The 14,318-nt window shown below is 37.7% G+C and overlaps 1 long non-coding RNA gene across 1 annotated transcript; it reads right to left on the minus strand.

Moving 5' to 3' along the window:
* Nucleotides 1–12,040: 12,040 nt before the first annotated feature.
* LOC109206381 lies at nucleotides 12,041–14,088 on the minus strand. The gene is made up of 2 exons (XR_002064847.1): nucleotides 13,837–14,088; nucleotides 12,041–12,298 (listed from the first exon to the last, which is right to left on the minus strand). It is a non-coding gene; the product is annotated as an uncharacterized LOC109206381 (long non-coding RNA).
* Nucleotides 14,089–14,318: the final 230 nt, after the last annotated feature.

A 14,318-nucleotide genomic window follows, 5' to 3' on the forward strand; every position in this document is an offset into this window, starting at 1 on the left:
ACCCGGTACATCTGGCTGAGGATATAGGTGTACAGGGGCGGGCGCTGGAGCTGGTGCCCCTCGGAGCTCCTCTAGAGAGGGCGGGGTATGTGAAGTCTGATACTAAATCTCACGCTGAGACTCTCCCTGAGCCCTGGTAACTTGTGGCGCTCGATTAGTAGTCTCGTCAGCCACGTACTTGCCATTTTGGGTAGCTGTAGCCTTCTTAGGCATTACTGAAAACATAACATATCGTTAGGAAAATAAATCCTTATATCGCACGATTTAAGATAAGAAAGGAGGATAACATCCTATATACCCTGTAGCCTCCTGTTTATATATGTGGTTCACATCACACTCATAAACAAGACTCTACTAGACACAGTCTGTAGATAACCCTAGGATAGAACTGTGCTGATACCATTTTTGTTACAACCCAAACCGATAGGCCATGACAAGTGCCCGAGTCCTACCTTTCGTACAACCCTAAGCATTCATCTAAGATATAAACATGAATTAAGGGCAGTTCATGTATAACATCTCTCAATAAACTACTGAATCATATGAATAACATACGCGAGAAAACATGCCCAAAAGACATATATACATATATAAACATAATACGGTAGGGCGAGCCGACAAGGCTGCTATGGACAACTATATATCAAAATAGAAGCCGACAAGGCCACATACTATCCAACTATACATGACTGTCAACAGACCTCTAATAGAGTGTACAACTATATAAAGGACGGGACCAGGCCCCATGATACCCATATATGTATACAAAAATATCATATCAGAACCTAATAGCAGCTTTGGATCAAATAGAGCACACCAACTCTTACCAAGCAAGGATCCTAAGAAGGGGGACCATCAGCCAGTCTACCCCGTACCTGCGGGCATGAAATGTAGGCCTCAAGAAATAGGGGCGTTAGTATGTATAATGTACTGAGTATGTAAGACATGAAAAGCAGTATGTAAAAGACATAAAAGAAACATGGAGAAAAAGACTTAAACTGTTAGTCTGAATAGCTTTGTGAATCATGAAACATTTGTAATGTCATGCATATGCGTATAAATGTCATATCATGCATAGGTATATGCGTACATAACATCATCAAGCCTATGAGAGAATCCCATCATATCATCTCTGCTTTTGTGGGCGAAATCATCAACCTATACCAACTGATCAAGTGGTGGTGCGTATATAACGCCATGACTTTTCCCACACACACACACACACACACACACACACACACACACACACATATATATATATATATATATATATATATATATATATATATATATATATATAACGCCATCTAGTCATGCGTCAATGTACACGTATAAATGAATGCAATGCATAATGAAGTAAGTCAATAAGATCTCTCGGAATATCATAAGATCAATATGCCTTCAGATAAACTTTATCAACTTACATATTTTCTGAGACCCACGAACAGACGATATAATATTAGGACACAAGGAAAATCAAGAACATAGGCACCCCTAGTACTTCTATGATAGAGGAATTTATGAAAGTTGTGCACTTGCTCGTTTCGTTTGCATCATATGGATCATGCCAAAAGGAAAGAAGGGATAGACTTAACATACCTCAAGTCTTTAATGCAACTCAACAACAAGCCTATGACAACTAGCGCGCCAACCCTATAACAAAGAAATACATGTACAACTTAGATGGCACTAGTATCTCACGTATCTCAAATGATAACTTGATTCTAAAATAAAGCGGGCAACATTCCTTTACTTTCTCTTAAGTAAACTACAATCAGCAACCAAAACAACAATACTTCAATTAACTCCTTTCTGAACTCAATGCATCAATATGCATGGGTATACACCAAAACAGTCTGATCTACGCTTGTAGATGATATTCTTACACTTTTCCTTAATTCATATTCATGTAACACGCCTACAACCACATAACCACAACATCAGGTAGCTAGATTTAAACAACGAAACACCTTCAATAACACATCAATATGCTCCCACAAACCAGAAATTTTTTAATCCTAACTTTCCACCTATACTTCATAGGTTCTTCATCAATAACCAAACTATGATCCAAATGACCTCAAATACGTGGAGAAGAGTATGATATCACCTTGAACAACAAGGATAACAATAGATATACATAGTTATAGCTATATTTCCAGCCTTTTAACACAACCAAATCCTCTTCAAATACACTACAAGAACCTTTATTTGTACACCAAGAAGAATTTAAAGTGGATTTCTCCAAGTTGAAGATAAACTTATCTAGAAGGATTGTTGAATTCTGACCTTAATTATTTGAAGAGAAGGGATAGGATGAACCGGAGATAAGCTTTCCCAACACCTTTGCACACAAAACCTCCAAAACAAGAGGAAAATTGTAATATAATTGCCTTAGAGAGAGCTGTCCATATGGCGCAATTGTAAAGGGTTTCTAATTGATTGAGATGGTTTTTATATGAATTGTATAACGTGCAGCAACTCCTAAATGACCTCCTTCACTTTGAATATTGAATATATATTAATTTTTAATGACTAAGGGGCCTTGGACGGTGGAAGAGGCAACATTTGTCTTTACTTGGCAATAGATCTTTTACAAGAAATACATATATACACATAAGCACCTCAACATTTCTCTACTAATTAAAGGACCTATATTATGCTAATCATGCGTATTATGTATATTTATATGCTATCTTGCTGGACTTAATAATATTATAATTAATTCCCCTTTTACTACGGGGTATAACATCAACGTAATACTACTGGGTGTAACATCTACGTAATACTGCGGGGTGTAACATCGTCGTAATACTGTGGGGTGTAACAATTTGGCTATTATACATGAATCCTTCATTATTTTTATTATTTAATTAGTGATTTGAGTTGTAAAAGTTGGGAAAAATTGTGATAGACCAAATTTTTGGGATTTGAAAGGCAATTTGAAGATAGATTTGAGTAATTTTTGTATGGTTGGACTTGTCATCGAGTAGGTGTTCGGATTTTGTAAGTTTGATAGAGGTTCCAAGATGCGAGCCCGAAGTTGACTTTTTGAGTTGACTTTTTATTTCTCTTTAAAGATTGTAACTTTATTGTTCGGAATAGCTTCCTATAGTTTGTATTTATTGTATGAAGTTGTTTTGGCTACATTTGAGACGTTCAAGAGTTGGATAATCGCGGGAAACGCTTACTAGTGGACTGAGTCAGCGTGTTTTGAGGTAAGTATTTTGCCTAACTTTGTGTGAGGGAAATTTTTCCTTTGGATTGGTGTTGTTTGTGTTAATATTGATATGTGGAAGCCACATACGCAAGGTGACGAGTATGTACATGGGCTAAATATGGTAATTGACCGGTTTTAGCTATGAAGGTTGTTTACATGCCTTTAATTGAGTTGCCATAACATGTTATATACATCATCATTAGTCTACTTTCACATGCTTTGATTGACATTGTTAATACTTGTTTTATCTCTTATTTGCTAATTGTCTTTACATGTTTAGTTGAAGTTATTGATCTCTCAATTCCTTATTCATTATTTAACCGTTAAGTCCCTTTACTTGAAGTTGTTATTCATTGAAATATCTTATTGTTGAATTTGGTGTTGAAGTTATAAAGGTCGTGATTTATATTAAGGCAAAGTTGTAATTTTGTTGAATACCATTCTTTTTGAGTTATTCATTTTCAGTTGCTATTATTGAGACACTGGTACATATTGTGGTTGAGCCATGAGCTATTTATTGTGAAAATACTATTATTATTGACTTCTTTGGCAAGTTATAATATTGGGCACTTGAGGTGCGATTTGTGATATGTTGTGATATTAATACGCAATGGTGGTATAAGGATTTAGGGTTGAAACACATGCGGTGATATAAGATGGGCTTGATACGCGTGTTGCTAGTAAGGGAATAATTTGAAGCCATGCGGTGTGATAAGGTAGGCTAAAACACGGGTAGCTATTTCGGGAAAATAATTTTCAAAACTAAATGCAAGGCCCCCGCGATGATATAAGGAAAAATTGTGATTTGATTGTGAAATGAAACTACAAGGCAGTACCTCGGTAGTGATTCCGATTGATACCTTTCATTTACCACATTTGTGTTTTGTTGCATTGTTTCCTTGGCTTCTTTAGTGTGTTTTCCTTCGTGAAGTCTTGATTGCCTTAGTTCAGTGTATCATTTCCATTGTTTTTCGTTATCACACTGTCATATACCTGTTCAATTTTTCTTATTTACTCCAGTAGGGTCTTGACCTGACCTCATCACTACTCTATACGCTTTTGCACATCTTTTTATGCAGATCTAGATACTTCATATCATCCTAGGCACTAGTGAGTCGAGTTTGGATTGGAGACTTCAAGGTAAACCTGCCAACGTCCACATGCCTCAGAGTCACCCTCTATCTAATTCTATATCTTTATTCTTTTATTAGATACTATTATATAGGGATGTTCAATATACTCTTGTAAAGCTTGTGACTTGGTATCACCGGATTTTGGGAGTTTTGTTCTGTTGAGTTGCTGAGTCCTTTTTATGACAGTCGTTGGTTAATTTGAAAGTTTTGTTATATGTCAGTCAAATTCAGCATGTATACTGGGCTTACCTAGTCTTAGAGACTAGGTGCCATCATGACATCCTACAGAGGAAAACTGGGGTCGTGACAGGACTCTCGTCACCGCGTGCTTACGTAGATTTCCACAACAAATAGACCACAACAATTAACACAACTAAAAGGAATATGTTCCCTCTTAAAAGGTTAGTCAAGAGACTTACCTCAATTCCAAGTCCTCAATCCGGCTCTTCAACCTCACTAGAACTCCTCAAACGATGCCGAGGACTCCGAAACTAATCAAAAGTCGTATAAACTAATAAATATATGTTCAAAATTTCATAATTTAGCTATTAGAGTACTTACCCAACCCTATTTGGAACATTCCTAAAATTCACCTCCGGGCCCATGTGCCCGGATTTCGAAATTTTTTGAATATAAATGTTACCCATGACATCACGAACTGAAATATATAATTTATTCCCAATTACATAATAAATTTTGTGGCCAAATCTTATTTTTACCTAAACCTAGGCTCCACAAAATACCACATTTACCTTAATTTCAAATTAAATCTACTCATAATCCGTGTATTTTACTCAAGAATTGATAGGGATCACTTACCTTTTAATGTAGATGGAAATCCCCCACAAAATGCTCTTTGAATTGCCCAAGACCAAGTGGAAAATGAGGAAAAAGAGGCTAAGTCCCATAATAAAACTCAAGTCTGCCTAGTTGACCCTTCTTCGCGATTGCGAAAGAAGCTACGCGATTGTGAAGGCATAACTTGCCCAGGCCATGAAGACCTTCTTCGCGAACACAAGGGAATTCTCGCGATCACGAAGGCTTGCCCAGCCTGAGCCAAGGCAATTGACCCACCCCAAGCCCTTTATTCTACGCGAATGCGGGCCCTTATATGCGAACGCGAAGGCTACCAATCCCAAACCTTCGCGAATGCGGTCCCCCTGAACGCGAACGCGAAGGGTAAAATTCCGAGACATCCAATTCCTTCTCCACAAACACGACTCCACCTCCGCGTTCGCGAAGAAGGAAACCAGAACCAGTAATATCAGATTTTCAAACTTAGCTCTGGGTGGCCCGAAATTCACACGAGCCACCTGGGACCCCGATCAATCGCAGTCACAAGTCCATAAACATAATATGGACCTACTCATACCCTCAAAGCACATAAACCAACATCTAAATCAAGAATCGTATTCCAAAACCAACTCGAATCAACTTATGAACTTCAAATTTTTAAATTAGCTCCGAACACGTCGAATCATACTTAGACTACTCGGAATGACACCAAATTTTGTGTACAAGTCATAAATCACCATACGAAACTATTCCCAGGCTCGGAGTCCCCAACGAACCTCGATAACACCAAAGTCTACTCCAAACCAAATTTAAAGGACTAGAAACCTTCAAGAACCAACTTTCCACATTAAGCGCCAAAACGCTCCCGGATCACCCGAAACCCGATGCAGACACAAGTCCAAGTCCAAAATCATCATACGAGCCTATTGGAATCATCAAATGCCGGTTCCGAGGTCCTTTACTCAAAGTGTTGACTCAAGTCAAACATGGCCATCCTAGGCCACTATTAAGGAACTAAGTGTTCCGGTTTCAACCTGAACCCTTCCAAACCATCCTGGCAAGTTATAAAATATTAAAAGCACATATGGGATGTCTTAATTAGGGGAACGGTAATCTAAAAAGCAAAACAAACGGTAGGGTCATTACATTCTCCATCTTTTAAACAAACTTTCTCCTCGAACGAGTCTAGAATCATACCTGGGGCGCTGAATAAGTGCGGATATCTGCTCCCCATGTCCTCCTCGGCCTCCCAAGTCTCTTTCTCGATTGGTTGGCCTCTCCACTGGACCTTTACCGTAGAAATCTTCTTGGACCTCAACTGGTGAACCTGCTTATTAACAATGGCCACTAGCTCCTCTTCATAACCCAAACTCTCATCTAGTTGAACCGCGTTGTAATCTAACACATGCGACCTGTCGGCATTGTACCTCCGGAGCATACATACATGGAAAACCGGATGAAATCATTATAGATTGGGAGGCAAGGCAAGCTCATAAGCAACCTCCCCAACTCACCTCAATACCTTAAATGGGCTAATAAACCTTGGACTCAATTTGCCATTCTTCCCGAACCTCATGATGCCCTTTATTGGAGAGACTTTGAAGAGAACCTTCTCACCCACCATGAATGATAAATCATGTGCCTTCTGATCCGCGTAACTTTTCTGTCGGGACTGTGCTGTGCGAAGCCCCTCCTGAATCAACTTTACCTTCTCCAAGGCATCCTTCAATAAATCAGTGCCATATAACTTAGCCTCGTCATATAATCATTCGATGGGCAAACGACATCGCCGACTATATAAAGCCTCAAATGGAGACATCTCAATGTTGGACTGATAACTGTTGTTGTAAGCAAACTTGGTCAAGGACAAAAATTTATCCCACTGCCCTCTGAAGTCAATAACATATGCTCTGTGCATATCCTCTAGAATAGGAACTATCCGTTCTGTCTGCCCATCGGTCTGCGCATGAAAGGTTGTGCTGAGCTCTACTTGGGTACCCAACTCGCTCTATACTGCTCTCTAGAAATGCGAAGTGACTTGAGGGCCTCTATCTAATATGATGGAAATAGGCATACCATGAAACCAGACGATCTCCTGAATGTAAGTCTGGGCCAACCTCTCTGATGAGTAAGTACTCACCACCAGAATGATGTGTGCCGACTTGGTCAGCCTTTTAACAATGACCCAAACGGAACATCCGCGGCAACCCAACAATGAGGGGTATTTATAGTTAAAAATAGGAAAAAAGTGTAATTATAAAATATTTGGGGTTAAAAAAAAGTTGTGGGGAGGGATGGGGGGGTGGGGGAGGTTAAATTGCTATTTTGGTCACCCCAACGGCCAGATTTTAAATGCCCCAACGGGCAATTTTTTTTTTAAATTTTGACTGTTGGGACTGTTTGGCCCGCCAGGGACTGGTCCTGTCCCGATCCCAAATGGTCCCAATCCTAGCGGTCCTAATGTATAGAACCGGCCCAGAAGCCCGGACCAGGACCACGAATACCGGTCCAACCGGTCCTGGCCCGTTTGGCCCGCGGTCCCGAGTTGGTCCCGGTCCCGGACCGGCCTACTTGTCGCCCTTACTTATCCCTAACTCTCGCCTTTTCTCTCTCTCTTCGCTGAATATCACTGTACGTAACTCATTAAGAACAAAAGAAAGGAATGCAAAAGCCCTAGCAGACAACTAGAAATCAGAGGTGCCGCACAATATAGACATAGAAGCTAATTCGCGTTATTCACTGACACCACCAAAAACACATCACCTCATTTTTCCTTATTACCACCATCGCCATTTTAACTCATGAATCCAATACAAACACTTCCCCTGCACAAACACAAACTGTATTGTATGAGCGAGAAAGACGTCTTCATTTTTCTTTATTGTATGCATCTACACTGTATTTTTGTTGTATAAGAGAGATCCAGCATCAAATCCTGATCCACATCTGACGACGTTAGATCCAGTTCCGCATCAGATCCAAACAGTGAAATTGAATACAATGTAAAATATATAAGAACGAATACTTCTGAATTGAATACAGTGTATATAACCGAATTGAATACATCGACATACATCCCCCAAGCCATTAGTAGCTACATAATGTAATTAGCTAAATTGTAGTTACGTCCTACAGTAAGCCTCCCAACAATAGTCATTCATAAAAGTTCCCCTATATATATTTATTAGATTGGTGTCCACTAGGGGTGTGCATTCGATTTATCGATTCGATTTTGACCCTTATCGATAATTACTTATCGATTGTCGATTTGTACATATGCTTATCGTTATTGTTTCAATAAGGTTTCGATTTTTTCGATTTCGATTTATCGGTTTTTGGGGCTTATAGATTCGGTTATCGATTACACCAATAAAAAAATTTGCGGGATTCCACGAAAAGTATATCGCTATAAACACGCCTAACTAATATGGACCAAAAGAAGCTAAAATAAGACGAACACCGTTTATAACATAAAAATTATGTCAACAAGCACATGCAACGAAACTAAAGTAAGGGATCAAATGTATGCCACCAACACTCCAACGGTATAAAAAAAAATACATCATCACGGCTAATTCTATTTTCCATTAATTTGAACTTCATTCCCTTGAGCTTTAAATATGATCATTCCTTAAATGTGGTACATGAAATAATAGGGTTAGGGACTTAGGGTAAAGGAAAGGATATTATAGAATATGGGTAAAAAAAAAATTTTAAAAAAAATTATAGAATAAGGTTTAATTTTTTTTTTTTTTTTTTTTTTTTTTTAGTATTTCTTATCGGTTTATCGATAAACCGATAACCGAAGAGGACAAAATCGAAATAGAAATCGATAACTCGATAAGGAAAATTTCGAAATCGAAATCGATAAATCGATAAACCGATATCGATAAATCGATAACAAATAATCGATTCGATTTATCGATAAACCGATTCGAATGCACACCCCTAGTGTCCACTGCAATGTATAGACTGAAGCTGAGCTGAGGTTCAACCAAGATCATCACTAATATCTTCAGGGAATAATTCGCGTTCAACTAAGATTTTAGATAATTAAGTTGGCTTATTAAGTTATTATAGATAATTATCTCTAATTATCTTTTAGGTAATGTGATGATATAAAAATCTACTTACACTGTTAATGTAGAAATCAAAGTCTTACTTTTCTCATGCATGCACGTGAAGAGGACCGACTCTTAATTTTTCTTTTCCTTTTTTAAACAGACAAACCTGTACCCAAGTGTTACATTGTGCTTAATATAGGGCCTAATTTTGTATGGCTATAATCTCATGGGTCGAAAACCATCAATTTCATGGCAGGTAAGAGAACTACAAGAACCTAACAATAAACATAGGTTGTACGGAGTAGGTGGATTAGACCAATTTGGCATTTAGGCTTTATCTCGTTAGATCTCAACCAATTAGGAATTTAGGCGTAGTACGTACATATATTGATGGACATCAAATTTCGTAAAGAAAAACCAAAAAAAAAAAAACTGCTGTTTTGTCCCAAATTTTCATACTTTTTTTGACAGGACACACAACCCCACTTATCTCTCATGTTTGGAAAATTTTATTTTGTGTCTGACACTAATTGTATGAGACAGTTTTGTAGACCCAAATTTTGTGGACCTATAAGTATAAGATTTGGGGTCCACAAATTTGTGAGAGTTGTGTGGGGCACACAATAAAACTTCTCCTCATGTTTGTCCTGTTCTCATTTGAAATGCACACAATTCTGTGCATTTATTTTAAAATGAAAAATTTCTCATGTACACGGTATAAAAGTTACAAACTTCTTTATTTAGCTATTATGTTAGGATGCATTCACGACGGAGTTGTTCATATGATAGCGTTGGACATATATTTGCTTGAATTTTTTGAAAAAAAAAAGAGTTTTTAAAATTATGTTGAAAATAGTTTTTTAAAAGTTGAAATTGTGTTTAGACATGCATTTTACTTGAAAAGAATATTAAGGTTTTGTGAGCAGAAGAAAATTTTCATCCAAAAACAAACTAGTTTTTGGAACTTGAGATTTTTTTGAAACTAATCAAGTTTCATGAACAAATAATGTTTTAAATTTTTTTTTTTTAAAAGTAGCCAAAATCTATATTCGTACGGAAGCTATATATGGAGACCTCATGATATGTTTAAGAACAAAATTCCAAACGGTATTTTTAATATGTACAAAAAGTTTTTGTTTATTTCTTAGATTTCATGTTTAGTCAAACATTATTTGTTAATTAGAAATGTCAATATACACTAGGTTATCTAATGTCATTTTTAGGACGAAAAAGATGCCCGAAGAGTGGAGATGGAGCACGATGGTTCTTGTGTACAAGAATAAGGGTGATACCCAAAATTGCAACAACTATCGAGGTATTAAGTTGCTTAGTCATACTATAAAGGTGTGGAAGAGGGTGGTGGAGCTAAGGGTGAGGAGAAGGATATCTATTTTCGAGAACCAGTTTAGGTTTATGTCAGGGCGTTCGACTACGGAAGTCATTCACCTTGTTAGGAGATTGATGGAATAATATAGGGAGAGGAAGAGAGACTTGCATATGATGTTCATCGATTTAGAAAAGGCTTACGATAAAGTCCCGAGGGAGGTTCAGTGGAGAATTAGCGTGATTAAATACATGTATGAGAGAGCGAAGAACTGTGTGAGGATAGTAGGAGGGGTCTCAGACCATTTTCCAGTCATGATGGGGTTGCATCAGGGGTCGGTACTCAACCCTTTTTTGTTTGCCCTGGCGATGGACGTACTGACTCGCCGCATCCAAGGGGAGGTGTCGTGGTACATGTTATTTGCAGACGATATTATTTTGATTGACTAGACGCGAGATGGTGTTAACGCGAGGTTAGAGATGTAGAGACAAACCCTGGAGTCTAAAGATTTCAAGCTGAGCAGAACCAAGACAGAACACTTGGAGTGTAAGTTTAGTGGTGCTACTCAGGGAGTGGAAGGGGAGGTGAGGCTGAATTCACAAGTCATTCGTAGGAGGGGAGTTTTAAGTACCTTGGGTCTACTATACAAGAGGATAGGGAGATTGATGAAGATGTCACACATCGTATAGGGGTGAGATGGATGAAATGGAGACTTGCTTCCGTTGTTTTGTGTGACAAGAAGGTACTGCCAAAACTTAAAGGTACATTTTATATAGCGGTGGTTAGACCGCCTATGTTGTATGGGGCTGAGTGTTGGCCAATCAAGAACTCTCACATGCAGAAGATGAAGGTAGCAGAGATGAGGATGTTGAGATGGATGTGCAGGCACACCAAATTAGATAGGATTCGGAATGAAGTTATTCGGGACAAGGTGGGTGTGGCCCCTATTGAGGACAAGATGCGGGAAGTACGACTTAGATGACTTGGACATTTGAGGAGGAGAAGCACAGATGCTACGGGAAGAGGTGTGAGAGATTGACATTGGATGGCCTTAGGAGAGGTAGAGGTAGGCTGAAAAAGTGTTGGGATGAGGTGATTAGGCATGATATGACGCAACTACAGCTGACCGAGGACATGACCCGTGATAGGAAGGTGTGGAGGTCTAAGATTAGGGTAGTAGGTTAGGTAGTCTAGATTATTCATATATGTAGTGTTAGTACGTACTCTCACATTTGGTTGGTAGTAGGCTTATTTGAATAACTTATTTTTTAAATCTTGTTGTGTATGCTGCTTTTACATGGTTTTTTGGTGTTGTCCCGTCTTGTTTCTTGTTATTATTGCCAATGGTCTATTGGAAACAGCCTCTCTACCTCCACAAAGGTAGGACAAGGTCTGCGTACACATTGCCCTCTCCATACCCCACTATGTGGGATTAACTCATTGCTTTTTAGTTTACAAAATAAAAATATTTAAATAATACTTTGTACATCTAATTTTAGTACAATGAATCAAACACCCACCAAGGACATAGTTCATGTATTACTAATTCATACATAAATAATCCTCACAGTGTAATTCATATATAACTTGTCTTCGAATCAAACGAGCCCTTATTACAATCCAACAACGTCACCACATCAAGAATCGTGTTTCTGAAATAACAAAAGTCTTAGCTATTGCTCTCAAATCGTGTTTCTGTACTTTTCCAGTTGCAGTCTTAGGCAGTTCTTCCACAAATTTCACCTTTTTGGTACCATAAATCCTGGCAAATTTGATTTATAATGAGCAATAATATCAACTTCATTAATTTCTGAATTTTTGCTCAATATATAAATGCACATGGACTTTCACCCTATCTGAAATGTGGCACGGCCACAACAGAAACTTCTACTACATTTGGATGTCTCATAATTGCATTTTCAACTTCAATACTACTACGTAATATTTTCTCCACCTGAATTTATCGCATCTTTGCTTCTATCTTTAATTTCCAAATACCCATCCGAGTGAATTACTCTAACATCTTCAGTAAAAAACCAACCATTTTTATATTTCAAGAATGACAAAGCGAATTCGGAAGCGTTTAAAAATGGTTGATTTTTACTGGAGATGTTGGAGTAATTCACTCAGATGGGTATTTGGAAATTAAAGATAGAAGCAAAGATGTGATAATTTCAGGTGGAGAAAATATTAGTAGTATTGAAGTTGAAAATGCAATTATGAGACATCCAAATGTAGTAGAAGTTTCTGTTGTGGCCATGCCACATTTCAGATGGGGTGAAAGTCCATGTGCATTTGTTATATTGAGCAAAAATTCAGAATTATTCAGATGAGTTATGACCGTCCGAAATTAAATTCCACAACTGACCCAAAAAAAAAAAAAAACTATCAAAATGATCTTTTTTTAAATTACGTAATTAAAAAATGTATCATTTGGATTCCAACCGATATCTATACTGATACTATTTTTCCACTAGGCCATTGATGTTTTTTTGGTTTAATACTTTTTATTTTATTTTTTTGTACTCTTGCATTTTGCACGAAAATAACCGACCGAGGATTTTGTAACAAAATAAAATAACCGACCGAAATTGGTCGGTTTTTTAAAATGACTGACCGATTTGATCAGTTTTTTGAATAGTTATTTTAATTTATTATAGATAAAAAACCACTGAAGTTGGTTGGTTTCTTGAAAAATAATTTTTTGAGACTCAAAATAATTTCACGCATTTTGGCACAAAAAAGCTGACTGATCGGTCAGTTTCGTAAAATATAATTGAAAAAGAAAATATTTTAAAACCCGACCAACTCTGATCGATTTTTCAGTTAGTTTTTTGACCAACCGAAGTCGGTGGGTATGTTGTGATCGTTTTTTGCCGAATTTCTAGTAGTGTAACTCGCTATAACTGGTTAAATTACACTGATCATTAGTGGTGCAGCCACATGTATTCACAGGGTGTTCACCCTTTCGTCGGAAAATATATATTACATATGACACCTCTTAGCATCTTCGTGGATTTACCACTTTTTATTTTGACCCTTTTAATAAAAATTCTGCCTCTGCCACTGCCGATCGTACACGGCAATGTATATAATTTCGAACTATTACTTTGAAAGGTTAAAAGGGCTTCCATTTGCACTATGTTGGGTCTATTGTACGCAGTCTTACCCTGCATTTCTGCAAGAGGTTATTTCCACGGCTCGAACCAATAACCTCCTGGTCACGTGGCGCAATAACATTACTAGTTACGCGTTGACTCCCCTATTACTTTGAAAGGTTAATTTTGTTTATATACTTACCACGTCGTTCTTGACATGCTCAAGGATCGGAGAGAGGAAGCGAGGCGACAACAACGCTCGTAGGTTTGGCTCCATGTGAAACGAACACCACCATAGATGATGGATGTTCTATTGGCGTAACATTTGGATGCCCTAGTTAAGAAGGTAAGAGGAGTTAAGTTTAGGTAATCTATCCATAGTCTTAGAGTTGAATTTGTGTTTTTTTCAAGAAGTATAGGCTCTTCAACTTGTTTTGCAGAAAGGTTTGTGAGTTCGTGCAAAAGATGCAGCTCAAAGGGTTAGTTTATATAGGGAAAAGCAATGTAGAGTTAGGACTATATGGTCCATATTTGGGTCCCTAAATGGAAATTAGGTAGAAATTAATAGGGAAAATGACATTGTATAACCGCTCTTAAAACAGTGTATATACATTATGTATGTTATATACAAAAAATATATAAATTTTATACACTTTTTCGGCTACCAATGATAAATAATTTCTT

Source organism: Nicotiana attenuata, unplaced genomic scaffold (assembly GCF_001879085.1).
Source record: "Nicotiana attenuata strain UT unplaced genomic scaffold, NIATTr2, whole genome shotgun sequence".
Taxonomy (NCBI): Eukaryota; Viridiplantae; Streptophyta; class Magnoliopsida; order Solanales; family Solanaceae; genus Nicotiana; species Nicotiana attenuata.